Raw genomic sequence first — 26,562 nt, forward strand, 5'->3', positions numbered from 1 at the left:
GATGAGAGGGAGAACCTAGTCACATTCTCCAGAATATCAGACCATTCCTCATTAGATATGGGACCAATATCCTCCTCCCATCTCTTCCTACATGTAAAGGACATCACATTAAAAACTTGATTCAGAAAGGAATTATATGAAAATAGATAATAGATTTTCCCAGAAGCCACCACAGTATCACCGGATTGGACAAACTCCAAAGAGAAACCTTTACCTGTGCAGATATAGCATGTCTTACCTGTAAATATTGGAAGAACAAAACATTTGGGAGTCCAAATTCCATTCTAAGTGATTGAAAATCCTTCAATGTTGGGCCCTCATATAATTGTGGAATATATCGCACTCTATGTTTAGACCATATAGAGTAAAACTTGATTGGAAAATGTTTGGGAGAGATTAGTGATTCCTCACTTCTTTCATTTGTTACCAAACTGTAGTTTAGCTAATTTTATGTATGTGACATTTTGCCAAATTGGGATGTACATAGTTAAGCCAGTTACCTTTTGAATCTGCTTAATTTTGTTTTATATTTTTGCAGAAGGGCATATGTTGGGATCAATTTGTTGAATTTACAAAAAGCAAGTGACTCCAGTCTTGTGCATAGTGTGTGTTGCAATACGATTAATAGTGTGGAATCCAATTTGGGGAGGCGAGCCCATATGGTCTAGCCCTATCACCGAGCAGATGTTGTAGCTGGGCAGCCAAGCAGTATAGCCATGGGTTAGGGAGGGCCTCTCCACCACAGTCTTTAGGATAGTGAAGCTGTTATAGTTTTATCCTAGGCAGCGGTTATGCCAAAGCAGACACCTAAAGATAGCAATGAAGATTTGAAAAGTCTTCAGACAAATAACTTCAGGAGAGTCATGCAAGAGGTAGAGTAACTTGGGAGAAATTTTAATTTTAATAAGATTAGTTTTCCCTATTAGTGACAACTTCAAGCTGTTCTACATTTTGGTCTTTTTTTCTAAATTGGACAAGTAAAGGGCCTATATTAATTTGGCAAAAATCAGTAAGGTCTGGGGTAATTTGTATAGTGAGATAATTAAAGGAGGAGTTGGTCGGCATTGGACAGGATTGAACCACTGGCTGATCTAGAACCATGTCCAAAAGCATCAGGGCTGTCTTAGTCCAATTAATTTAAAGTCCAGAATAGACCCCAAAGGTTGATATAGTGGACATAACCTTCTGTAGAGAGGAGGCTGTGTTCCCCAATAACAATAGCATATCGTCAGAATATAGCAGAATTTTTCAGTGTAACTCACTACATTGAAATCCATTAAAACCTGGATTGCATTGACTCAGGTCAGCCAGGGGCTCAATGTCAATGGCAAATAAGAGTAGGGACAGAGGGCACCCCTGCTTGATGTCCCTGCCCAGGCTAAAGGGGGGGGACCCTACCAGCTTCCTTAATTACAGCCTAAAGGCAACTAAAGAAAAGCTGAGCCCACAAAAAAAAAAAAAATTCCCCTAAAGTCGAACTTGGCAAAGACCACCCAAAGGAACTACCACTCGATTGTTTTCAAAGGCCTTGTAGTGTCGAGGGATAACAGGGCTCTTTGTTAATATGCGAATGCCCTTAGTAATTCGAGACAAACAATCTTCTAATATTGATAGCAGTAGATTTATTGGGCATGAACCCAGCCTGGTCGGGGTGCATTATATTAGTTTTTACTTTGTTGAGTCAGATGGCCAGCACGTTCGCTAAGATTTTGATGTCACTTTGAAAAAGCGATATAGGCCTGTACGATATGGGATCTGTGGGGGTCCCTTCTCTGCTGCTCAATTGCTGGTGAGGTTTGATGAGATTGCGCAAGTCTAGTAAGCAAGTGAAACCAGAGGGTTATACACATTTCCCAGAAAGATTCCGAGGGGGCACTATTGTACGCCTGCTCTAGCAGTCAAATCTAGAGTGCAACCTGCCAATGAGATATAGTGGCATGCTTTACTGCTAACATTTCAGCAAACCCCACGTAGAAACACCTTGAATACCTCCCAGGTTTGAATTAGGCCTGGATGGTGTTCATGGTCCTGAAGGAATTTAAGAATTTCTTGTTCAACTCAGTCTTGACTAGGAAAAAGGTGTAACAAAAAGGCTTTCAAAAACCAACCTAATCAGTGTAGCGCTGCTCTATGTGCCACTCATCAATAAAATTTGATGTGCAACATCCATGTAACTCAGCTATGTTCCTTAATAAACCACCAAACAATATAATTACCACAAATTACTAAAATCAAGATCACTAACACTAGTGTATGGCTTCTATTATATCTCAGTGCTGATATACTGTGCTAAATATATAATACATTATAACATAATAAATTCTGAAAAATACAGTGCTAGATATGTGTACAGTATAAAGTGTTATAAGATTATCATTAGCATAACCTCAGTGCCATGAGAAATATTACAATCCTGTGATCCCATATGATAGTATTCTTCATTACAAATCCACAATACTATTGCAGACAAGTAGTGAAACACTTATATTAGTTAAAGCCAAAAAGATTGTACTAAAATTGTGGTAAACTCTTCAGTGCTTAAATTCAAATGCCAAAAGTTTCACCTCTATGCACTTTATGTATCCTACCTTACTGCAGCAGAGAAATTTCATGTCTAGCCCTGCCAGGCAAGGCTGTTTCATATGGCAAGGATGTGTAAATGTTAGGACTGGAGAATATCATTTGTTCATGTATATGGGATTACAGGATTAGAAGGAATATAGCTGAGCTACACGGATATTGCACATCAAATTTTGCTGACGATAGGTGGCACATGGCGCAGTGGGCTGGTTTTTGTTGCAAATTACATGTGGGAACACATTGATAGTGTTGGCGGCAGCTCTGAAAATACTAGAGAATATGTTTAGGCATATTGGATCAAATAGCATTCTTTGTTGAGTGGCAGTGCAGGAGTATCCTTATATACAGAAGGGGTTCAACTTCCAAGGGGCTTTGGACAAAATAATGTAAAGTTTTCTGTAAAGTGGTCTGAAATACCCAATGGTTAATATTAGATTTGGGTCTACAGCAGGGGAGACAACACAGATATATTCTAGATAGAGATAGGTGAGTTCTTTTACAAACAGTAAATAAAATTGTTTTTCAAATGGGAATCTGTGTCTCCAGAAGTCAGTCAAACCTTCCGCCGTAAAGAAGCAAGAAAGGACAGTACCCCTGGGAGATCGTCTATGGGAGAAAACAGGATGATGTCTGACCAAAGTGTGGTCTAAATAGAAGGTAACATCTTCTAGCAACAGGAGAGAAACGTCAGGTATTCCCACCAGATATTCCTATAGTAAATTCAAGATTTCTCTAGTTGGACAAGGATCATTCTCTATGCACAAACTACAGACCCATTGCTAAACTCAGACTTTTTTTTACTGAATTGCTTTCTTCACTCATATTAAATATAGTACTACCCTCTTTAATCCACAAGGGTCAAATAGGCTTCATACCCTGTCGGTCGCCAAGCAGGAGATAACACTAGGAGAGTAATCAACCTAACAGATATAGTTAACAAGGAGAAAGCAGATGCCCTCCTATTAAGTTTAGATGCTGAAAAGGCCTTTGATGGGCTAAATGTTTCTCAGGTGGAGGTTCAGCACCTACTATATCTCACTGTTTTCCTTATGCATGGAGGTTCTCAGCAATAAAAATATCTGATAGTGAACATTACCACTACTTATGAGGCATTATATAGAGAAAATTTTCACCCTTTATTTAAAAGCGTCGGCATGTTTTTAATATATTGGAAACATCATTGCATATCCTTTCTTGGTTTTAATACCTCTATCAAAATTAATTTTCTTGCCAAGCTTCTTTATCTTTTTTGAAACGTTGCAGATTACCATTCTGACAATGTTTTTTTAAAGTCTCCAAGCGGATATTTAGAATTTTATTTTGTACTATAAATGGCACAGAATCTCTAGCTGAGTCCCTTTTGGCTCTCAGAATGATGGGGGCCCAGGGCTTCCAAACCTCCTAAAATATTACCAAGCGACCTACCTGAGCACCTTAGCCTTTTGGTACACTCTTTAAAAGTATAACAAATGGACGGAAATAGAGAAACTTTGACTTGCACCTGTCCATCCTAATAACTTGTTATGGAATGTGGACACAATCATCCCCTTTTCTGACCTCCTTCACACTATGTCATTCCTCTGGAGATTGTGGAGAATCTTGAAGCACAGACATGCACTTATGTCAGTGGCTTATTTAACAACAGCTTTCCTTTTTAATCCCAAGGTGCCAGATAGTCTGACTTTTCCAATGTTCCACCGGTGAAAAATGATTCCACTTTTGCCACCTGGTTGATCCCAGGACAAGAAAATGCTACCTTTTATTACACTTAGAGATAAATTCCATCTTCCATGTTGAGAATTCTGTGTATACTTGCAGATACGTCACTATGCAGAATTCATCACTCCCTCCCTACAGTTTTGTAAGCTGACTCCTTTTGAAAAAACAGTCTTAGCATACCCCTCTCAGAAGGGTTTAATCTTCGATATTTACAAAATACCAAATGCCTGACTTATACAGACACTAGGGAAGAATCCATTTGTGTGTAAAAGGGAAAGAACCCTGGGGGAGGAACTGACTTCTGAGGCTTTCCAGTTGTATGGTCTCAGGCGGTGAAAAGCTTTGTTTGCACACTTTATATAGAAAACTCTTGTAAGATTCATTTTTTCTGGTATTTATTGACTGAGCTCCTTCATGCTATTCACACATTGGTGAGCAGCCACTGCTGGCATTGTCTATCAGAGCGAAGCTCCATTTTCCATATATTTCGGCAGTGTCACTGTATTGAACCATACTGGTGATCAAACCAGAATCTCTTACAGCGCCTCCTTTACTCATCTGTTCCCTTTACTCCTAAGGGCCTGCTTCCCTTTACCATTTCCAAAAATGCTAAAAAAATTAGCAAGATGTTTAGTAGTGCTGCATTGGAAAAAAAAGAGACCCTCCGTCTCCAGTTGACCTGTATGCTAGAGTTAAGGATGTAGAACTCGTGAAGACCCTTACAGAGTGGTTGCACATAACCCTAGATAATCACAACGGAGTTTAGACACCATGGTACAGCAAGAAAGACCCCCCTAGATGGAACTTGTTCTGTAAGCACATCTTTTCAGTAGATGCCTGGAGATCGAAGGAGTGGAGAGTGCAGTATTTCTTCCTTCTCTCCTTTTTCTGCATTCTTTTTTCTCTTTCTCTTCCTTGATTTTGTTCTACCTACTTTGTCATGTATGTTCCGTTGGTCAAATCAGGTCAAATCTGTTTTGTATGACTGTCACAAGCATCGCATGTGCCATCCTATTGTAAGCCTACTTCCTTTACTCAGCATAAAGACATTCTCACTGGATTTAGTATGTCACATTATTTTTCATTGAACCTGGGATGACATTGTACATGCTGAAATTTAGGATATTCCTTTGGTTGTAATAATTACTCTTGTCAGAACGACAAAGGTTTCCTTTCCAATCACTGTGAGAGAATTCAGAGCAAAAGCTGCAGCCTTTGTTTACATACGTAATTGCTGTGATTGGTCAATTTCACTGGCTCTGTATGCAGATCTGCGGTACTTGTGCCTAATACACGCACGCACGCACGCACGCACGCACGCACGCACGCACGCACGCACGCACGCACGCACACACACACACACACACACACTAAAAAGATTACCCATTGAATCAGTGTTTGCAACCTAAATTTATATAGGCGATGTTGTCCACACCCCTAAAATTCAGCAGAGCATATTGCTGTCAAATTGACAGCTGAACTACAATGATTACTCTGGGAGAGGGCCAGAATGTCCCCCCTCTACAGTTCCCAAGGTGTGAACCTTTCCTCACTATGCATTGACCCAGTGTTATGTGCCGGCAGGCACTGACAAACATGTCTCCTTATAAAAAATTAAATGAGGTTAGTATCTAGCCACATAATCTTTGGCTATTTGATGGGTTAGACAGGCACAGAAAGATCTGGTAGGAAGAAGGCAGCATGGAACAGCCTACCATATTACCATAACAAATGAATGGCTGAGACCTTTTGGCACACATTACTTACTGCTAAAAGTTCACAAATTTCCACTTTAAATGAATCAGCACAATCCAGGTCGTATTTCAATCTTTTCACATACATTTACTAATTTCTTTCAACTATTATTCAATGGTTAGCATAGAACTTTTTTCTCAAGTTCGTTCATAAATAACAACTAATCCTGCATGTGGATACAACAAACACAGTGAAAGGTATGTTTTTTTCCAATCTGGAGTGGAAAGGTTAAGATGTAAGGGCTGTAGACTTTCATACCCAAAACAAATATTATACAATTATGTTTTCGTAAAACTTCCTCTAAAATAAAATAGAATAGAATGTGCTATGACCTACTTCATACTAATGCACATACATTATATATGAATGATTCATTTTGTGTGACTTTTGGTGAGATGACTAGATGACATCTCCATATGTCATCCCAGTCAAGATCAGTTATGGAAGGAATTGCATTTTAGAGTTGAGTGTGTAATCTATAATTTAATTACATGTGCCTATAGGATGGAACCTTGGAATACTGACCTTGTCTTGCCAAAGGGTAAAGGACACAATAATGACACATAATTTGCATAATCATTAGCTACATTATTTACATTTTGCTAAGTTCTCAGTCAGGCAATTGGTGTGGTTAATAATTATTTGAAGTGGCGGTTATTCCATAGGGACTCTATGGTACAATGTATAAGCTTGTGTTGGTCTATCAGAAAAAATTCCAATAAAATACATTTACGTTTTTGGTTGTAACATGACAAAATGTGGAAAATTATAATGGGTATGAATACTTTTTCAAGGCACTGTATGTATTTTCAATACTGCTCTTGAAGCCACATGAAAAGATCCACTCCTTACTGTATGGTATTATTATTTTGTCTATCAGCCCTAAAAATGGCTAGAATTTAACAGCCCTTACAGACTTCAATGGGACTTGCCACTAAGTTCGGGTTAACCAAATATTGAGCAAGATTGACCCAACCTTTCACCTATCAACAGTCCCTGTAATATGCATGTCAAATAAAGACACATTTTTAAATATTTGTTGATTTTTTTTTTTTGGCTTTAAATAGCCTATGATTAAAGCTGATGTTTATTTCAGTATTTTGTTGTGGATACAGCCCTGGGAACCTAACTTACCTCTAACTACTTATGTTTGTTCCATGTCTTGCTGGCTGCTGCTTACTGTGGAAATATTCCCTCCACTGACAGTGGATACTCCCTACAATGTTGATCTTCTAGCTCTTCAGGGGTTAGGATTTTGCTGAAGTTGCTGCAACTGTGAAGCATCAGTGTCACTTGCCCTCTAATGAGTTCTGCGAATGGGCGAGAGGGTGAGTGATGACAATGCTTCACAGATGCTGTAAGGGAATTCCTGTTAGCAGGCTGGCTCACAGGATGGAGAACTGGAGAACTGTGAACAGGTGGAGAACTGTAAACAGGTGTGCGAAAGCGCAAAAGAATGGGCGCAGATGCACAAGCACGTCCGCAGTCAATGTTTGCACCATTTGCGCCTATTTAAAGGATGCCTTGTACCAGTATCAGCACTGACTAGTCTTCAGCTGCATCCTGTGCCCTACTTGTGTCTTGTGTTTAATTTCTATTACTGATCTGGCTTTCCTCTGACCTGATATTGAATTCTGATCATACTTTTACTCAACCCTTACTGACCTTAACTATTTTCATTAATCTCATACCGCTTATGCCTCTATACCTTGCTGCTTGCCTGTTGTTGACCTTGACTATCCCTGTGACTATTCTGCCTCAGATTCGGCTCTATGCTATTTTGAAGTGCCTGCCCTGATTTTCCCCAGCATCTGCTTTAGCCACTGCTGTGTGTTTCTACCCACAAGGTCACTGAGAGGTCTGACAAGTCATGCCTTTAGCACCTGCAGTACATTCAGAGCTCCTTTCTTAACCATTGTTGATTCATCCTGCAGCACTGATGTTCTGGCAGATCTTGCAGGTCTACATCACTGAAAGAAATTATATATACTAAGGAAGTATATATCCCTCGCGCTTATGGGTGGCCTAGCTAGGAAGGTGTGTATATAAATAAATAGATAAATATATTATTAAATAAATAATTTATGTGAATTAAATGGATAGTGTTTAGCAGCTGCTATAGAGATTAAAAGTGTGTGGAAGTTTAAGCCCCTAAGGGGTTAGTAGAGCGCTTGCTTCTATTTATTCAGGGGTGAACAATTGCTTCTTCACACCCCCGAATACTAAAGGCAATCAAGTGGAAAATATAGGTTTACACAATTGATAGTGATGGTCCAAAGTTACCATAAAGTGTACATAATTACACAAAAATTAAAGTGCAAAGTGCTGAATAATAAACTTAGATAAATGCATCAAATACGTGAATAAATAAATACATCAAATGTTACTAAAGTCCCAATAAATAGTTCATAAGTGACTTTGAGCATACATAAGGTGCCACAATAAAAAGTGCAAATTCAAATTATTTCAGTAGTCCAAATGCTGATATATTGGGCTTATCTTGAAATAATAGGGGTGCACACTCACCAGACTTGGTGGGTCTTAAATACCATATGGTAAAAAGACCTTTCGAGCTTGTGGCTTCCTGAGCCTAAAGGTAACTGCTGGGCCTTGTGGTTCCCTGTGGTTCGGGTTGGTCCTAATTGTAGAAAACGATCCTCCAGGTCCGATAATGAAGGGAAAATAAAATGTTCCAATAGTGCAGAACCGTTAAAAAAGTTTTTTTTTTTTATTGTGCTTGCTGATACAAAAGTGTACAGAAAAGTTTTAAAATGAAAAAACACCAGCTGCGGGTAATGCCTAAGGATGGAGAGCGGTGACTTCCGGCTTGCGTTCCACCAGGCTACCCGGAAGCGTGCAGCGTGCGTTCCACCTGACGCGCGTTTCGTCAGAGCGTAGTGACGTCACTACGCTCTGACGAAACGCGCGTCAGGTGGAACGCACGCTGCACGCTTCCGGGTAGCCTGGTGGAACGCAAGCTGGAAGTCACCGCTCTCCATCCTTAGGCATTACCCGCAGCTGGTGTTTTTTCATTTTAAAACTTTTCTGTACACTTTTGTATCAGCTAGGCAAAATAAAAAACACTTTTTTAACGGTACTGCACTATTGGAGCACTTTATTTTCCCTTCATTATCGGACCTGGAGGATCGTTTTCTACAATTAGGAACAACCCGGACCACAGGAAACCACAAGGCCCAGCAGTTATCTTTAGGCTCAGGAAGCCACAAGCTCGAAACGTCTTTTTACCATATGGTATTTAAGACCCACCAAGTCCAGTGAGTGTGCACCACTGTTATTTCAAGATACGCCCAATATATCAGCAGTTGGACTACTGAAAGAATTTGAATTTGCACTTTTTATTGTGGCACCTTATGTATGCACAAAGTCACTTATGAACTATTTATTGGGACTTTAGTAACATTTGATGTATTTATTTATTCACGTATTTGATGCATTTATCTAAGTTTATTATTCAGCACTTTGTACTTTAATTTTTATGTAATTATGTACACTTTATGGTAACTTTGGACCATCACTATCAATTGTGTAAACCTATATTTTCCACTTGATTGCCTTTAGTATTCGGGTGTGTGAAGAAGGAATTGTTCACCCCTGAATAAATAGAAGCAAGCGTTATACTAACCCCTTAGGGGATTAAACTTCCACAGGTCTACATCACTAGCTCTGTTTTCTGCTATCAACTTCCACCAGCACTTGTGTACCTCCTGTCCCTTTAATATCTGTTTAACTTTCAGTGGTGCCTGGGCTGGATGTACAAGAGAGGCCAACCACGTCATTTCAGTCTCCTATCAGGTATGTGACAGTTACAGTCACTGATTTTAACCCCTATAAACTTCGAAGATCACCTCTATGCGGAGTATCAGGCATCAGTGGAGGGAGGACATCTACAGTCAGCAGCATCCAGCAGGATATGGGGCCCACTTCATTAGAGGAAAGTTATGTTCTTAGTGCTGTATCTACAACAACATTTTTAACTAAACTTAAATTTTAGCATGGACTCAAATTAGACTTAAAAGTAGATGGACTCAAAGAAGATGTACACATGAAATTAACGATTGATTGAAGAATATCACTTTATTAATTGTCACTGCAGTGTGGATACCAACCATTTTTAATCATCCACATGCACATCCACTTCTTAGTGGCTCTATTATATTTAATTTATATAAGCACGACAGCACTTTATATCTGCACTTGTTGCTCATTTGCACTTCATTGATTTATTTATATCACACTGAGTCACTCAGTCACTCTCTTAATTTTGCACTTTATTTATACCACCCCAATAGCCACTTATTTGCATATATTTATATTTATATATTCATTTTGCTTATATATGCATAGTGTGCAGTTTGTTATATTATGTTTTAGAGTGTATACATTATATCTACCCCCACACAGAGTTGGTTTGACCTAAGAGATATAAACTCCAAGAGTTTTTCCTTCCTTACATTCATCTTTGGCAGCGCCACTCACCTCCTCAATTTCCTTATTCCTTACTGAACACTTTGTGTTGAACACTATACCAGATCTGGTAAAGATTTTAAGGAGAACCCCATGCAAAAATAATAGAGTGGGTCCCCCATCTGAAATGGAGTGGACCCCCACCCTTAATCTGAGCACACCTCAGGAAAGGAGGAGGACAAACTCCTCCATTACGTCCTGGTATTCAACTTGGTATATGGGACAGAAGAAACTTTAGAAGGAAGTATTTCAGCAGCTGAACCCATTAGCACACACCCTGCACCCCCTCCCCTCCATTGCTCTCACCCACTTCTGTAGGCCCCTTTCACATGGGCTTTCTGATCTGGTCCGCCTTTCAGTTTTTTCAGGTGGACCTGATTGGATGCTCCATGCAGCCCTATGGAGCAGCGGATGTCAGCCATGACATCTTCGTTGACACCTGCTGCTATCTGATCCGATCCTGTACGTGAAATCCAGACGGAGGGAACCCCTATTTTCCATCCGTCTGGAGGATTAGATTGGATAGGATCAGATGAAAACGGACAGGCGGTCCGTTTTCGTCCGATTTCCCAGAGAAGAGAGCAGGGCTCTGACAGCTCCGTCTCTGCACACAGAGCGGAGACAGAGCTGTCATCCACCTGCTCAGCGGGGGATCGGCGGATCGATCCCCACTGAGCAAAACGGAGTCCATCGGACTCACCAACCATGTGAAAGGGGCTGTACTCACATACAGTCATTGTTAGTGAGAACCATTCTCACTGAATACACAGCCAGTGTCTTCCTCTGCTAACATATTATTTTGTACCTTTTTCTTATTTTTGTACATTTTCCTTTAGATCTACTATCAACTATGTAGTGCAAAGAACCTGTGTGGAGTATGAGTAAGCGGCTGTTCGCGCCGTGAAATGCGTCAACCCCTCGGACACGTCTGTTCTTTTACACTGTCTGTCTGTCCACCAATTTTTGAGGAATAAAGAACATTATTGCTTTCATCTATCCTGAGTGCGGTCTCACACTTCCTATTTGCATATTTCCGGATGGCGGATCTGACCAGCACCGGGTTTGACTATCACACCTGAGCGGCTTTCCCTCTTTCCAGCACCAGTGCAAAGAACCTACCTGACTGGATACAGAATTATTAAATAGATATTATCTTATTATATAGTTTTGGCAAACCTAAAGAAGACTGTACACAGGTTGGATAACCAGATTGTAGAGCATATGAGCCACCTTTATACACCTAAAATTAACTAGTTGCGCTTTCTGCGCCATTAATGGTTAACGGCACCCCAAGCATGGAAGCAAACATTTATTTTGTTCAAGGCAAAAACACGTGACAAAAGGCATGGTAAAAAAATGTGCAAAGTGCAATGCCCCATGAGCTACTTTGTTGCATTTTGCATGCATAGTGCAGCCTATTAAAATGATTAGGCTGAACTATGCACGTCGCAGGAAAAATGCACCAAAAACAGTGCGCTCCCACTACTCTGTAGGCCTGAAAGTGAAATTGATATGTTTATTCCATCCCCCTCCCTGAGCTGGAGCTGGATTACAAGGACATTGGCAGCTGAATGTCTCCATCCCATTATTTGTATCAATCTGGCCACTATGTGATCTGATTGTACAATCTCTGTACAAGTTCCTCAAGATTAACCAAAACTATGTAATAGGAGGAACCCCCTGAACAATCCAATAAATATGTATCAAATTAGGCAGTGCTTTGCACTACATAGTTGATAGTATGTCTGAAGGAGATTGAACAATCATATTGTACAGTGCATGGCCACCTTTAAGGAAGAAGGAGGAAAGTGGTGGAAATAAAAATAGAGGTGTTATAGTAATATAGTAACATAAATAGGGCTGGATTTCCCAATAGGCACTGTGGGCATGTTCCTTCAAGCGCCCTTCCTAGAGGGGAGCCCGTCTAGATGAGTTGTTTTTTTTTTTTTTATGGCTTTGAACCGCTCTAGTAGTGTGGACGTACTGAGTGTTGTCAGCAGTAGGAGTTCACTCAGTGCTCCAGTCTCTGTGCTGTATGTCAATGATTAAGTCGTCCCATCCCATCTAGCAATTCCCGGGCACTCTACCGGTGTGTTAATTGGCACAGCTTCTATGAGAATTTCAAAATACAGCTTACTGATTGGGTTTACATTTACTTTAAGCTTTAGCTGACTGTACTTATAGTTGACTGCAGATAAAAATTTTAATTGTAAATTTCCATTTGAATTTTCAGAGCTGTGTAGCATTATAACCGTTAAACTAATTTTTTTTTTAAAAGAAAAGCGTTTTCCTTTAAATGTGCCCAAAACTGCAAAACATGTGGTAAATAAAGGTTGTCCATGATTGAAAACCCACAAATGGTAACATTGATTTTACAGGTGAACTGGTACACTTCACAAAATCAGGCCAGTTGCTTTATTTTGTGTTCACTTTGCTTTCCAGCTAGTGATTAATGACCCAAATATAAATGAACAATGGAAACCAAAATAACTTGGAAGGTGTGAAATATGGAGCTGGCAGCGCTTAATAAAATGTTATTATTTTTCCTAAAACCCTGTTATATGGTTGAGTACGTTTCACTTTGTTAAAGATTTTACTAAAACCACTTTCCTTTCCTTGGTTTCTTGTGTTATCTTTTAACATTCCAGCCAAATGTGTATGTTATACTTTTCAACCAACCTTTATGCCTCAGTAAAGCACGGTTTCTGGGTCATGCGCTGCTAATAAAAAGTGCAGCATCATCATTCTGGGATATAATACAGTAAATTCTGAAGGAAAAAAAAAACACTAAAAGAAAAGATAATGATATTTCTAGATGTATTTATAGTCATAATTTTTTTTAAAATACAGAATCTGCCAAAAATGATTCTACCCTCCAACATAATTCCTTTAATGGTAAATAAAAAAAAAAATATATGAATACCTATACATTTGAGTTTCTTTTTTAGGTACCGTTAAGGAGAAAAAAATAAAATTAAAACTTTATAAAGCTCTGAGACTGGACTGTAGCATGAAATGTAATGTTTTTCTTGTAAGTGTTGTAGGAAACAAATTAGTCAGCTGTCTATTGTCTATCTGTCAGCTATATTGATCAGCAATCTTTTCCGCATCCATGCACGTACTTGGTAACCCCCTATCTAGGTCGGTCATAGAGGGATATCTTCTCACCCTTGCATGACCTTCTGAAACAATGAAGAAATGGGATCAACTTGAAAGAAAAAAATCTACAATGACTCCCAGTTGTTTTTGCAAGACTTTTAGATTTTTTATTTTTGTTGATATTGCATATTTTGGACATGTAATCTGTATGACATGCATTATGTTATGCAGGACACATTGTAGGCAAAAGAATATTGCTTTTGACAGTGCCTGTTTACATAGCTATACTGAGTTGTAGGACAAATTAAAAAGTTCATTTTTGTTTTATATGCACGTATCAGAAATCCAATGACATAAATAGACACACAATGCATGGATTATTGTTGCATTGTGGCAAGCCTAAGAGCGAATGCATTGGAAGCATTGGAGCCTAAGGTTGTAAAAGAGTCAACACTGGTTGGTCCTTTTTTTCTTTTTCCAAGTAGAAGCACATTTTTGTTAAAATGATTATGTCTTTATTAAAGAAATTTGAATCAAATGTATTTGTTTTTTTTTTTAATTGCCTTCTCACAGTGTTGTATGACCCGATCCAGCGAAGTGTACGAGAACCTCGGCTCTCCCAGGGGTCTCTCCTCTCATTGGCTTAGACAGCAGCGATAGCCATTGGCTTCCTCTACTGTCTACTTTTCTTTTTTATTATTATTAGTAGGGTCCATTCCAGCCATTGGCTGGTTAACGGTTTCAAAACCTCTACTTCTGACTCCTGGTTCGGGTCAGAGATTCTTTTTTTAGATTGTCTCTCTTTCTTACATCTTTTTCTTTTCCTTTTTCTCCTCCTATTCCTACTATTTTGCCCGGTTTTAGAATGCCCTTTAGCAAAGGGGGTTCCAAATTAGGGTTGAAACAACTAATCGATTAATCGACAACTAATCGATTATGAAAATAGTTGTCAACTATTTTTGTATTCGATTAATCGGTCAGCCGATTAGTTGTCCTGCATACAGAATGCATTATTTGTTTACATATCATAAAATACAGTGCAACGCACATGTAGCTCAGTACACCGTCCATACATGTCAGTAGATGGCAGAGAATGTGTGAGGAGCAATGCCTCATGGGAAATATAGTCCTGGGCAAGAGAAGGAACCAAGTGATTTTGTGAGGCAGAGGTTTTTTTTTACCTTGCTATAGGGACACTCTGTACAGTACTATACTTTGCTGCTTCCTTTAGGGGCACTTTAAAGGCAGGAGGGGCCAGAAGTGCCGTGGGGGGGGGGGGGGGGGCAGAAGAGGAGAATCAGTGCTGCTCTGTGCAACATCATTATACAGAGAGGGTAAGTATGACAAGATTATTGTTAAAAAAAAAAATCCAACGTTTACAATCACTTTAAGGGCTCTGTGCAGGGAAGAGAGGCATCTGAACCCAGAGAAGGTGGAGGCCGATAGACTAGAGGTGATAAAAGGCATTACAATTACATTTAAAGTAAAAGTTTACTAGTATTGTGCATTATATTTAAAATTATTATATCCATGAAAAAAAGTCTCAGCTTTTAGTAGTACTTTAATATAAAAATGGTATTTTCCCCCCTCACCCTTCATATAGCTTCATGTCTGACTGCCAGTTAAAATCTCCTGCATATCCGACTTCTGGGCATATTTTTTTATATAAATACACATGATACAAGATATAATGCTTTCACTGTTTCACAGTAGAAATTATAATTATATTACAGTAGCGCTATCTGCTGTTTTTTTACTAAAAAGAGCTATTTTTTTTTTTTGTCTGTCTGACAACCATTGATGGTTCGCCTTTAAACAATTTTTCCTCCTGAGTACTCGCTAGTGGGGTTTTCTCAGGTTTTTATTGTGTGGTTCATACCTGAACATTACACTGACTACACTAAACTAACTATCCTTTAACTACCTGCCTTACCTCTATTATCACACACTATACACAGCTGCCGTGTAAGCTGCAGCCTTATATAGTGTGGGACATAGATTTAGCCCCTCAGCCATGATTGGCTAAAGGCACCCTGCCTTTGGCTTTGTGCTGTGATTGGCCAAGGTCAGGTGCATGCTTTGGCCAATCACAAGCACTTAATGCACTATAAACAGAAATGTAAAAAGAAAGCTGCGCTAAATATGAGATGTAGATATAAATCTACCTGACAGACAAATATATGCACGAATAAATAAATAAAATAAATGAGTATAAATGTCCCAATGTTTGACACGACAGTGCCCAATTGCACCAAAAAAGTTCCAAACAGCAGCAGTAAAGATCTAGTGCAGAGTGCTGTGTGCAGGAAATGAATCCACCACCATGAATAGTGACTTCCTCCACTATTAATGTGACATGCTGGAGATACGCTATGCGCTTACCAGATCATGTATAAATATCAGCATCCAACTTATAATAAGGACATCAATGGATTCTATGGTTCATGTAGTGCCTCTCTCAGGATGGTCCACACAGTATGCAGAGATCCACGATATACACCATACATCATAAATAGCCTCATCCAGATCACAGAATACCCATGAGGATATGTAAGAGAAGGGGGGCCACAATAGTGTAGTATGCACAAACAGTTTATTAAGACCAAGGTAAAACAACTCATATGTCAGAGAATTGAATAGCGCTAATCGGAATCTGTTCAATAGAACGCCGCCGCCCGACTTCCAGGTACACCGTGGTGACGTCAGCACGCCCTCCCTATGTGTTTCGTCACAAATGACGTCTTCCTGGGAAATCGTGCAGTGCATTTTGGGGCACACATCGGCGGGTGAACTTGGCGCTGAGTGCAGGGCTGGCCTTAGGTGTTCAGGCGCCCTGTGTGAGCTAATCTTGTGACACCCCCCTCCTCACCCCTCACCCCCTGGTCACCTAAACATACACAAAGAGGAAAAAAATCTCTCTAACAAATTAGAGAGAGATGCAGGGGCTGCGGGCATGGTACATGAGATGCAGGGTCTATGGGCATTTTGCAGGAGATACAGAGGCTGCAGGCATGATGCAGGAGCTTCGGGCATGGTGCAGGAGATGCAGGGGCTGTGGGCATGGTGCTGGAGATGCAGAGGCTGCGGACATGGTGCAGGAGATGCAGGGGCTGTGGACATGGTACAGAATATGCAGGGGCTGCGGGCATGGTGCAGGAGATGCAGAGGCTGTGGGCATGATGCAGGGGCTGCAAGCATGGTGCAGGAGATGCAAGGGCAATGGGCATGGTGCAGGAGATGCAGGGGCCATGGGCATGGTTCAGGAAATGCAGGGGCTGCAGGCATGGTGTAGGAGATGCAGGGCTGTGGGCATGATGCAGGGCTGTGGGCATGGTACATTGGTAAATGCAGGGCTGTGGGCATGGTACAGGAGAGGCAGTGCTGCGGGCATAGTACAGAAAATGCAGAGGCTGCGGGCATGGTGCAAGAGATACGGGGGCTGCAGGCATGGTGTAGGAGATGCCGGGCTGGGGGCATGGTACATGCAGGGATGTGGGCATGGTACAGGACAGGCATGCTGCAGCATAGTACAGAAGATGCTGAGGCTGCGGGCATGGTGCAGGAGATGCAGGGGCTGCGGGCATGGTGCAGGAGATGCAGAGGCTGCAGGCATGATACAGGGGCTGTGGGCATGGTACAGAAGATGCTGAGGCTGTGGGCATGGTGCAGGAGATGCAGAGGCTGCGGGCATGGTGCAGGAGATGCAGAGGCTGCAGGCATGATACAGGGGCTGTGGGCATGGTACAGAAGATGCTGAGGCTGTGGGCATGGTGCAGGAGATGCAGAGGCTGCGGGCATGGTGCAGGAGATGCAGGGGCTGCAGACATGGTGCAGGATATGCAGGGGCTGCAGACATGGTGCAGGAGATGCAGGGGCTGCAGACATGGTGCAGGACATTCAAAGGCTGCAGGCATGATCCAGGGGCTGCAGGTGTGGTGCAGGAGATGCAGGGGCTGCAGGCAGGGCAGCCATCAGAAATTTTGGGGCCCCTTACACAGCTTTAGGCCTGGGCCCCCCGGGATGACCACCAACATTCCCCAGGGCCCCTCCACGGGCTGTCCCACTGAGTCCTTCAGTGCACCCACCTTCAGAGAGAGGAGGACAATGTGGGGAGGACACACTGCTTTATAAAAGCTATGTCGCCTCAGGAGCTTTCATCTTTTCACAGGCAGTCTCTGTCCCTCATATCTCCTCATAGCCTCTATCCCCTCAGCCTCCTCTCCCCTGAGAGAAATTTTACCTGTCATGTCTGAGTAGTGTTGCCTCTCTCCCATTAGATATACTACAGAAGACGGTCAGAGACAGCGGGCATACTACAGGAGACGGTCAGAGAGAGCAGGCCAACTACAGGAGACAGTCAGAGAGAGCGGACCAACTACAGGAGACGGTCAGAGAAAGCAGGCCAACTACAGGAGACAGTCAGAGAGAGCAGGCCAACTACAGGAGAAAGTCAGACAGTGGGCATACTACAGGAGATGGTCAGAGACTGCGGGCATACTACAGGAGATGGTCAGAGACTGCGGGCATACTACATGCGACGGTCAGAGATGGCGGGAATACTACATGCGACAGTCAGACTGCAGGCATACTACATGAGACGGTCAGACTGCGGGCATACTACAGAAGATGGTCAGAGGCTGCGGGCATACTACAGAAGACGGTCAGAGATTGCGGGCATACTACATGAGACGGTCAGAGACTGCGGGCATACTACAGGAGACGGTCAGAGACTGCAGACATACTACAGGAGACGGTCAGAGACTGGAGACAAACTACAGAAGACGGTCAGAGACTGCGGGCATACTACAGGAGAAGGTCAGAGACTGCAGACATACTACAGAAGACGGTCAGAGACTGCAGGCATACTACATGAGACAGTCAGAAACTGTGGGCATACTACAGGAGATGGTCAGAGACAGCGTGGGCATACTACAGGAGATGGTCAGAGACTACAGACGTAGTACAGGAGATGGTCAAAGACTGCAGAAGTAGTCAGGGCCGCCATCAGGGGGGTACAGCCGATACAGCTGTAGGGGGCCCAGCCGCCGCGAGGGGCCCGTGCACAGGGTTGCCATCGCCAACTGTGTGTCCGAGGAGGAGCGGGCCAAGCACGGAGCCAGTGATGTCATGGCACCGCTCGGCGCCTTTTACGAACAGTTAAGGAGGACTGAAGGGGGCGTGGCCAAGCACGGCATGAGAGGATCTTTTTCACCGTAACTCCAGTCCCGCTGTAGATCTTTTTGGCTGCAATACCGCCTGGATATGCTGCTCCATCCTCTGTCAGTCTGCCTGCGGCTGCCCTCTGTCCTGCTATGACCTCCTGTGCAGTCTCCTCCCACCAGCCCAACAGGATGACATCCTGAGGAGACTGCACTGGAGGTCACAGCAGGACAGAGAGCAGCCGCAGGCAGACTGGCAGAGGATGGAGCAGCATATCCAGGCAATATTGCAGCCAGGAAGAAGATGGAGGGGCTGTCCCTCTTTGTGATCTCTACAAACCCAATGAGGAGGGTCTGAAAACACTGCACCCCTATGATCTGTACAGGCCCAGATCTATGTGCAGATGTGACAACTCGCCCAGGTCCTCCCTGCTTCTGTGATGTGACCAGCTTGGCAGTGGCACAGCGGAAAGACACGGCGCCGGCTCAGCACTGGCACAGAGAACACACCACACTAAGAAGATGGACACAGTGAGCAAACAGGGCAAGTCTGCTAAACCAGTCTGAAAATCTCCTGTACTATGTCTCTGATAATCTCTTGCACCATGTCCGCCATCTCTGACCATGTCCTGTACAATATCTGCAGTCTCTGACCGTCTCCTGTAGTATGCCCGCTGTCTCTAAACCGTCTTCTGTAGGATGTCTGCAGGCTCTGACCATCTTCTGTAGTATGCCCGCAGTCTCTGACCGTCTCCTGTACTACAGGGCTGCAGGCAGGGTGTAGGAGATGCAGGACTGTGGGCAAGATGCAGGGCTGTGGGCATGGTACAGGAGAGGCAGTACTGCGGGCATAGTACAGAAGATGCAGTGTTGCGGGCATGGTACAGGAGATTCCCCTGGAGAATCTTCTGTACCATGCCCACAGCACCGCATCTCCTGAGGAGATGCAGGGGCTGCAAAGGGGTCTCACTTACCGTTTGGTAAGGCGCCTTGCATTTAAAAATGGCGCCGTCTGGCACCAACACGTCACTGCACATGCGCCATCTGCCCGAGAATAGCCAAGCGCTGGTGGGACTGCAATCGTTGCCATAGAAACATGTGTAAAGGGGTGGAGTTAGTAAGATGACCACACCCATGTTGGGGCGCCAGAAAAATTACTTCACCCAGGCATCTGTGATCGTAGGATTGGCCATGTGAGGGGCATTGCTGTAGATTAGGGAACACTGGTGTTGCGCTCTGAAGAGTGAACCACAGTGGATCACTTTTCAGAGGGTGTTTGACAAGCGGCAAGGAAGCATTATATTGCCTCCTTACCATCTAATTTAATCCCTAAAAACCTGCACCACCTCGCTGCAACTGCGTTCGTTTTTGGGGGGTGCCAGATATAGGATCCGCACCGGGTGCCAAATGCTCTACGTATGCTCCTGACTATTACTTATAAGTAGCAAAGGAGATACAGTAAATGTTTGCTTGTGTAATATATTCAGTTGCTAATCTGATGAATATGGAAATATTTTTCAGTCATTGATTGTGTTTCTCCACATTTTACATCGCTCCCAGTTTTCCAGTTGGTGTTACTGTGACTCTTTCTACTTCAAAGACTTGTTAAGTGTGTTATTTGTAAATATTATGTAACCCTTTAAATGTATATTGCAGGTTGAACTACTTCTTTTGTCCAAGGATCCTTAGATCTAGGTGTATTTATGTAAATACTCTTATAGTGATTGAAATGTATTCACATATACACTTAACCTAGTTAGCACTGTGAAACAGCGTTTGAGGTTTATTACAAACAGGAAAGAAATTGCATTTGTGATGTGCTGTTGACTAGGAAAGGCGCTACTGCCAATCATTATCTAAAGGCCAAAACAGAAAACAGGGGGCATGTCAAGTCTGTGATGTCAGAGACTGCCAAGGAGACTACATGCATGCCAAGTGTCGGCAAGGCTACTTGCTTTCTTCCAGTACAGAAGAGAGCACACAAGCTGAACACTACTATGGGATTTGCAAGCTCAGTAAACAAGAGTTTGCATTTCCAACAAATTCTTTTTTTTTTTTTCTTTTAGTTATTTTCAGCTTTGTATAGTACATCCAGAATAATGCCTCCCATCAAACCCTGCTCCATCCTGCCCCTCTTACTATAATAGAAAAAAAAGCTGGAAGTGGGACTTCTTGTATTTTAACCACTTCAGCTCTGGAAGGTTTTACCCCCTTAATGACCAAGCCGTTTTTTGCGATTCGGCACTGCATTGCACTCCACAAATAGAGCTTTCTTTTGGTGGTATTTGATCACCTCTTCAGTTTTTAGATGTTGCGCTATAAACAAAAAAATAGCAACAATTTTGGAAAAAAACGCCATATTTTTTACTTTCTGCTATAAAACATTCCCAATAAAAAAAATTAAGAAATAACATTTTTTTATCAGTTTAGGTCAATTTGTATTTAGGTACATATTTTTTGTACAAAAAAAATCCCAAAAAGCGTGTTTTAATTGGTTTTCGCCAAAGGTAATAACGTTTACAAACTACAGGATAGATTTTTGGAATTTTTATAAATGTTTTTGTTTTTATTAGTAATAGCAGCAATCAGCTGACAGATCAGGCCCCTAACTGACATTTTTGACACTTTTTGGGGACCAGTGACATTAATACAGTAATCAGTGCAAAATAATATGCACTGATTCTGTATAAATGACACTGGCAGGGAAGGGGTTAACACTGGGGGTGATCAAAGGGGTAAATGCATGCCTAAATATGTTTGCTGAGTCGGGGGGGGGGGGAGGGCTCTGTGACAGGCACAGAGAGATCGGGGTTTCAGCTTAGCTGAAACTCCTGATCTCTCCCTGCCTGTCTGACAGAAGACTCGCCTGCTTTGTTTACAGGCGGGTCTTCTGTCAGCTTCTCTGATGATTGCGGGAGGCTGGCGGCAATCGCCGCCGATCCTCGCATGGCCCACGTCCCGCTGTGTCTAAACACAGAGACCTTGTGCGTACTACGTGATTTTGCGCAGCCAAGTCGCCCTGCCGCATTAATACGACGGTGAGCGGTCGGCAAGAGGTTAAAGTGGCATTAAACACAAAAAAAAAATGCTATATAGCAGGGGTTCCCAATCACCAGGCCGTGGCCTCTCTGTAGCTAGCCGCGAGTGCTGCAGGCCGGCGAGAGAGAGAGAGAGCTGGCGGGTGAGAGAAAGAGAGAGAGATATCGGGTGAGCGGGAGATAGAGAGAGATGGCGGGAGGGAGAGAGAAAGAGCCAGTTTGGCAGGTGAGCAGAGAGATGACATCATCTCTCACCGCCTGCCCTGCATCACCACAGTTCCACCCTTACTGTGCAACCACGGGCAGTGAAGAGATCACATCATCTCTCACTGCCCGCCCTCACTCTGGAACCAGCCAATGCACGTGTGCTGAAAATCTGGGAAGAGAAGCCTCTTTTTTCTGCTGTCACTCTTGCCTGCCACCAAATTGCCTTTACATTTAAAAAGTGGCAAGCTGCATTTTGGTGGCAGGCAACAGTGGGAAGCTTCAGCGGGTGGCAGGATAGTAACAATCTGCATCTGGTGGCAGGTGACATGACCAGTGACAAACTGCATCTGGTGGCAGGCAGCGTGGTAAGTAGAAATCAGCATCTGGTGGCAGGCGATGTGGCGAGTGAAAAGCTGCATCCGAAGGCAGGTGACATGATAAGTGACAATCCACATCTGTAAGCAGGTGACGTGACAAGTGACGTGGCAAGTGACAATTCAAATCTGGTGGCAGGGGACGTAGCAAGTGACAAGCTGCATCTGGTGGCAGGGAGCGTGGCAAGTGACAATCTGCATCTGGCGGCAGGTGACATGGCAAGTGACAAGCTGCATCTGGTGGCAGGCAGCGTGGCAAGTAGCAATCAGCATCTGGTGGCAGGTGATATGGCAAGGGACAATGTGCATCTGGTGGGTGGCTGCAGATGACTGGGCAAGTGACAAGCTGCATCTGGTGGCAAGCGACGTGGCAAGTGAAAAGCTGCATCTGGTGGCAGGCAACGTGGCAAGTGCCAAGCTGCAATTGGTGGCAGGTGACATGGCAAGTGACAAGCTGCATCTGGTGGCAGGCGACGTAGCAAGTGACAAGCTGCAATTGGTAGCAGGTGACATGGCAAGTGACAAGCTGCATATGGTGGCAGGCAGCGTGGCAAGTAGCAATCAGCATCTGGTGGCAGGTGATATGGCAAGGGACAATGTGCATCTGGTGGGTGGCTGCAGATGACTGGGCAAGTGACAAGCTGCATCTGGTGGCAGGCAGCGTGGCAAGTAGCAATCAGCATCTGGTGGCAGGTGATATGGCAAGGGACAATGTGCATCTGGTGGGTGGCTGCAGATGACTGGGCAAGTGACAAGCTGCATCTGGTGGCAAGCGACGTGGCAAGTGAAAAGCTGCATCTGGTGGCAGGCAACGTGGCAAGTGCCAAGCTGCAATTGGTGGCAGGTGACATGGCAAGTGACAAGCTGCATCTGGTGGCAGGCGACGTAGCAAGTGACAAGCTGCAATTGGTAGCAGGTGACATGGCAAGTGAAAAGCTGCATCTGAAGGCAGGTGACAATCTGAATCTGGTGGTAGGTAACATGGCAAGTGACAAGCTTCATCTGGTGGCAGGCGAAGTGTCAAAGACAAGCTGCATCTGGTTGCAGGTGAAGTGGCAAGTGACAAGCTGTATCTGGTGGCAGGCTACGGTGGCAAGTGACATGCTCAGGGCTCCCACTGATTCTGCATTATGGAGATTAACTATTTCATTTTATATTACAATGTAATAACAGAAATAATGAGCTTCAATCATCCTGACACCATATCAACCATGATGTCATGATGACTGAGTGGTTAGTTTGGTCAGAAGAACACAGGGAGTGGTTCTGGAAGGATCACCAGGTATTTGTTCCCTATTATCAGTTAAAAAGCTAGGAAAATATAATTTTAATAAAATGTACACTTTAGCCCCGGTTCACATTAGTGCGATCACGGAGATCGCATGTAATTCGGAGCGCACTGCTCCTAAATTACATGCGATCTCATGTGCGGTGCCAATTTCAGCCATACGCTTTGTATGGCTGAATTTGCACCGCAATCGCACTAAACTCACACATGAGGCTTTTTTTTATCAGCAGCAGAATCGGATCACATAGTGGTTCACATTAGTGCGATCGATTCTGTGAGAACTTGCAGATCACACTGCGATATGCGATCGCAACTGGGGGTGTCGTTAACTTTTAATTGACACCCCTTGCATATCGCATATGGCAGTGTGAACTGCCAGAGGTGCGGATGCGATGCGGGATTACGCTGCATATTCGCAGCGTTCCCGCATCGCACAAATGTGAACCGGCACTTAATCTGCAATACAACCTGCTGTTAAAAACTGAAAAGAAATAAATGGTTTGACCTGCCTGTTGTTTACTTAGGGTATGTTTTATTTAGGGTGGAAATGATATGGTGATAAATTTACAGATTTGTCCTTGAATTATAAAAGCACTGAGTTGTGGCACATTGTGAGTTTAGACTTTTAGATATACAGTAATCCCCCGCTCCATCGCGGTTCAGTTTTTACGGTCCCGGTATATTGCGTTTTTTTTTGTAATGTTATTTTACTATATAAATCATTAAAAATGAAATATTTTTGTGTTTTTCATAGCTCTTGCTCTGTCTCTAAGTATCTTTTATGTGTTTAAATGAGTTTCTATTGTTTTAAAAGTGTGTTTAACCACTTACCGCATACTAACGTAGGTCTACGTCGGTAAACTTTGCGGTAGTGTACCGGGATGATGCCTCTAGCTAGAGGCACCATCCCGGTACCGTGGTTTAGAGCCGACGGTTGGCTTTCCGTCGGTACTGACCGATGCGGCTCGGGAGCCGCTCGATCGGTACCCGGGGGGGCGGGAGGTGACGTCCCCCCCCCTCCCGCCGCCTTCCGTGGCTTTGCCCGGGGCTCCCGTTCCACCGGGAGCCCCGAGCACCCAGCCGGCACATCCGCCGGCTGGATGGAGTCCCGATGAATGCCGGAAACGGCATCGATCGGGTCTCCGATGACGTAACCCGGAGGCGGCGTCCATGACGTCACTTCCGGGTTACTGTGCTGCAAAAGGCGGCAAATTTGAAAAACGGCTGTATGCAAAAATGCCGTTTTCGGCGTTTTGCATACAGGGAAGTGTAGTGGAGGGGTCTAGGGTCTTTTAGACCCTCGATCCCTCCATAAAGTGTACCTGTCACTACATATTGGTGTCACAAGGGATGTTTACATTGCTTGTGACAGCAATAAAAGTGATCAGATTTTTTATTTTTTTTTTAAAACTTTAATAAAGTTAAAAAAATAAATAAAATAAATGGGAAAAAAAAAAAAAAAAAATTTAGCCGCCCCCGTCACCGTTAGCTCGCGCACAAAAAAAACCGTATACGGAAGTCGAGCCGCAAATGAAATCGCTGTTCAAACCACACATGTGAGGTATCGCCGCGATCGCCAGAGCGTGAGCAATAATTTAGAAAAAAGAGCTACACTCTAACTCAAAACTGGTAACCGTTAAATAAATTTAAAGCGTCGCAGATTGAGATCTCTATTGACCGTAGTTTGTCGCGATCCCACGGGGGGGCGCAATTTTAAACCGTAACATGTTGGGTATCTATTTACTCGGCGTGACATGTTCTTTCACAATATACAAAAAAAATGGGCTAACTTTACTGTTTAGTATTTTTTAAAATTAGTGAAATGTGATTTTTCAAAAATTTTCCAAAAAAATGGCGCTTTAAAGACCGCTGCGCAAATACCGCGTGATAAAAAATATTACAATGACCGACATTTTATTCTCCAGAGTCTTTGCTAAAAAAATATATATAATGTTTGGGGGTTCTAAGTGGTTTTCTAGGAAAAAATACTGATTTAAACTTGTAAACAAAAAGTGTCCGAAATAGGGCTGGGGCTTAAGTGGTTAAAGACCTTAAAATGCTTTTACACGTACAGTGACAGTAAAATAAAACATGCCTACAATGCATTTTAATAGGGTTTTTCTATTTCGCGGAATTTCACTTTTCGCGGCTGGGTCCGGAACGTAACCCCCGCAATGGAGGGGGGTTTACTGTAATTCAATAAAATACATGTGACTAAACTAATATAAAGAGACAACAGTCATGAGCAGGTCTTTCTGATATACCGTTATTCTTTATATAAATGACCGTACATATATATATATATATATATGATACAATAAGCCTCATATCTCCTAAAAGAAGTACATAAACAGTCCAACCAACCAAAAATGCAATATCAACACAAATAGCCCACATTTACTGACTAAGACTTGAATATAGTGCAGATATGGTTTTTAAAAACTCTCTCATCTTTATTAAGAAAATAAAAAAATAAGTATATAAATACAGATCATTTTTAAATCTTCTAAAACTGTTTTGATAAAAAAATGTGACAGACAAGCCCTGGCAACAATTTGAAACATCAGAGAAAACAATGCATTCTTTCTAGAACAAATTGTATGTGCAGCACATTCCATTGTGTGATGTTTTCAATTCAAGGCCAATTTTAGAAACAGATGGTTTAGAAGAGAATATCAAGCCTACTGTTTTAACAGGGTACTGAGACACAATGCAGACTTCATTAGAAGAAATACAAGGAAGATGCTCTCAAGCTGTTATTTTTATGTATAACACAATGCACCAATGGTTTTATAGTCCCTCAGTGAGAATGGAGAGACGGGATGTAATATTCCCACAATCACAGAAAGAGTACAACC

The sequence above is a fragment of the Pelophylax lessonae genome (genome assembly GCF_965119305.1).
Source record: "Pelophylax lessonae genome assembly, chromosome: 1".
Classification (NCBI taxonomy): Eukaryota; Metazoa; Chordata; class Amphibia; order Anura; family Ranidae; genus Pelophylax; species Pelophylax lessonae.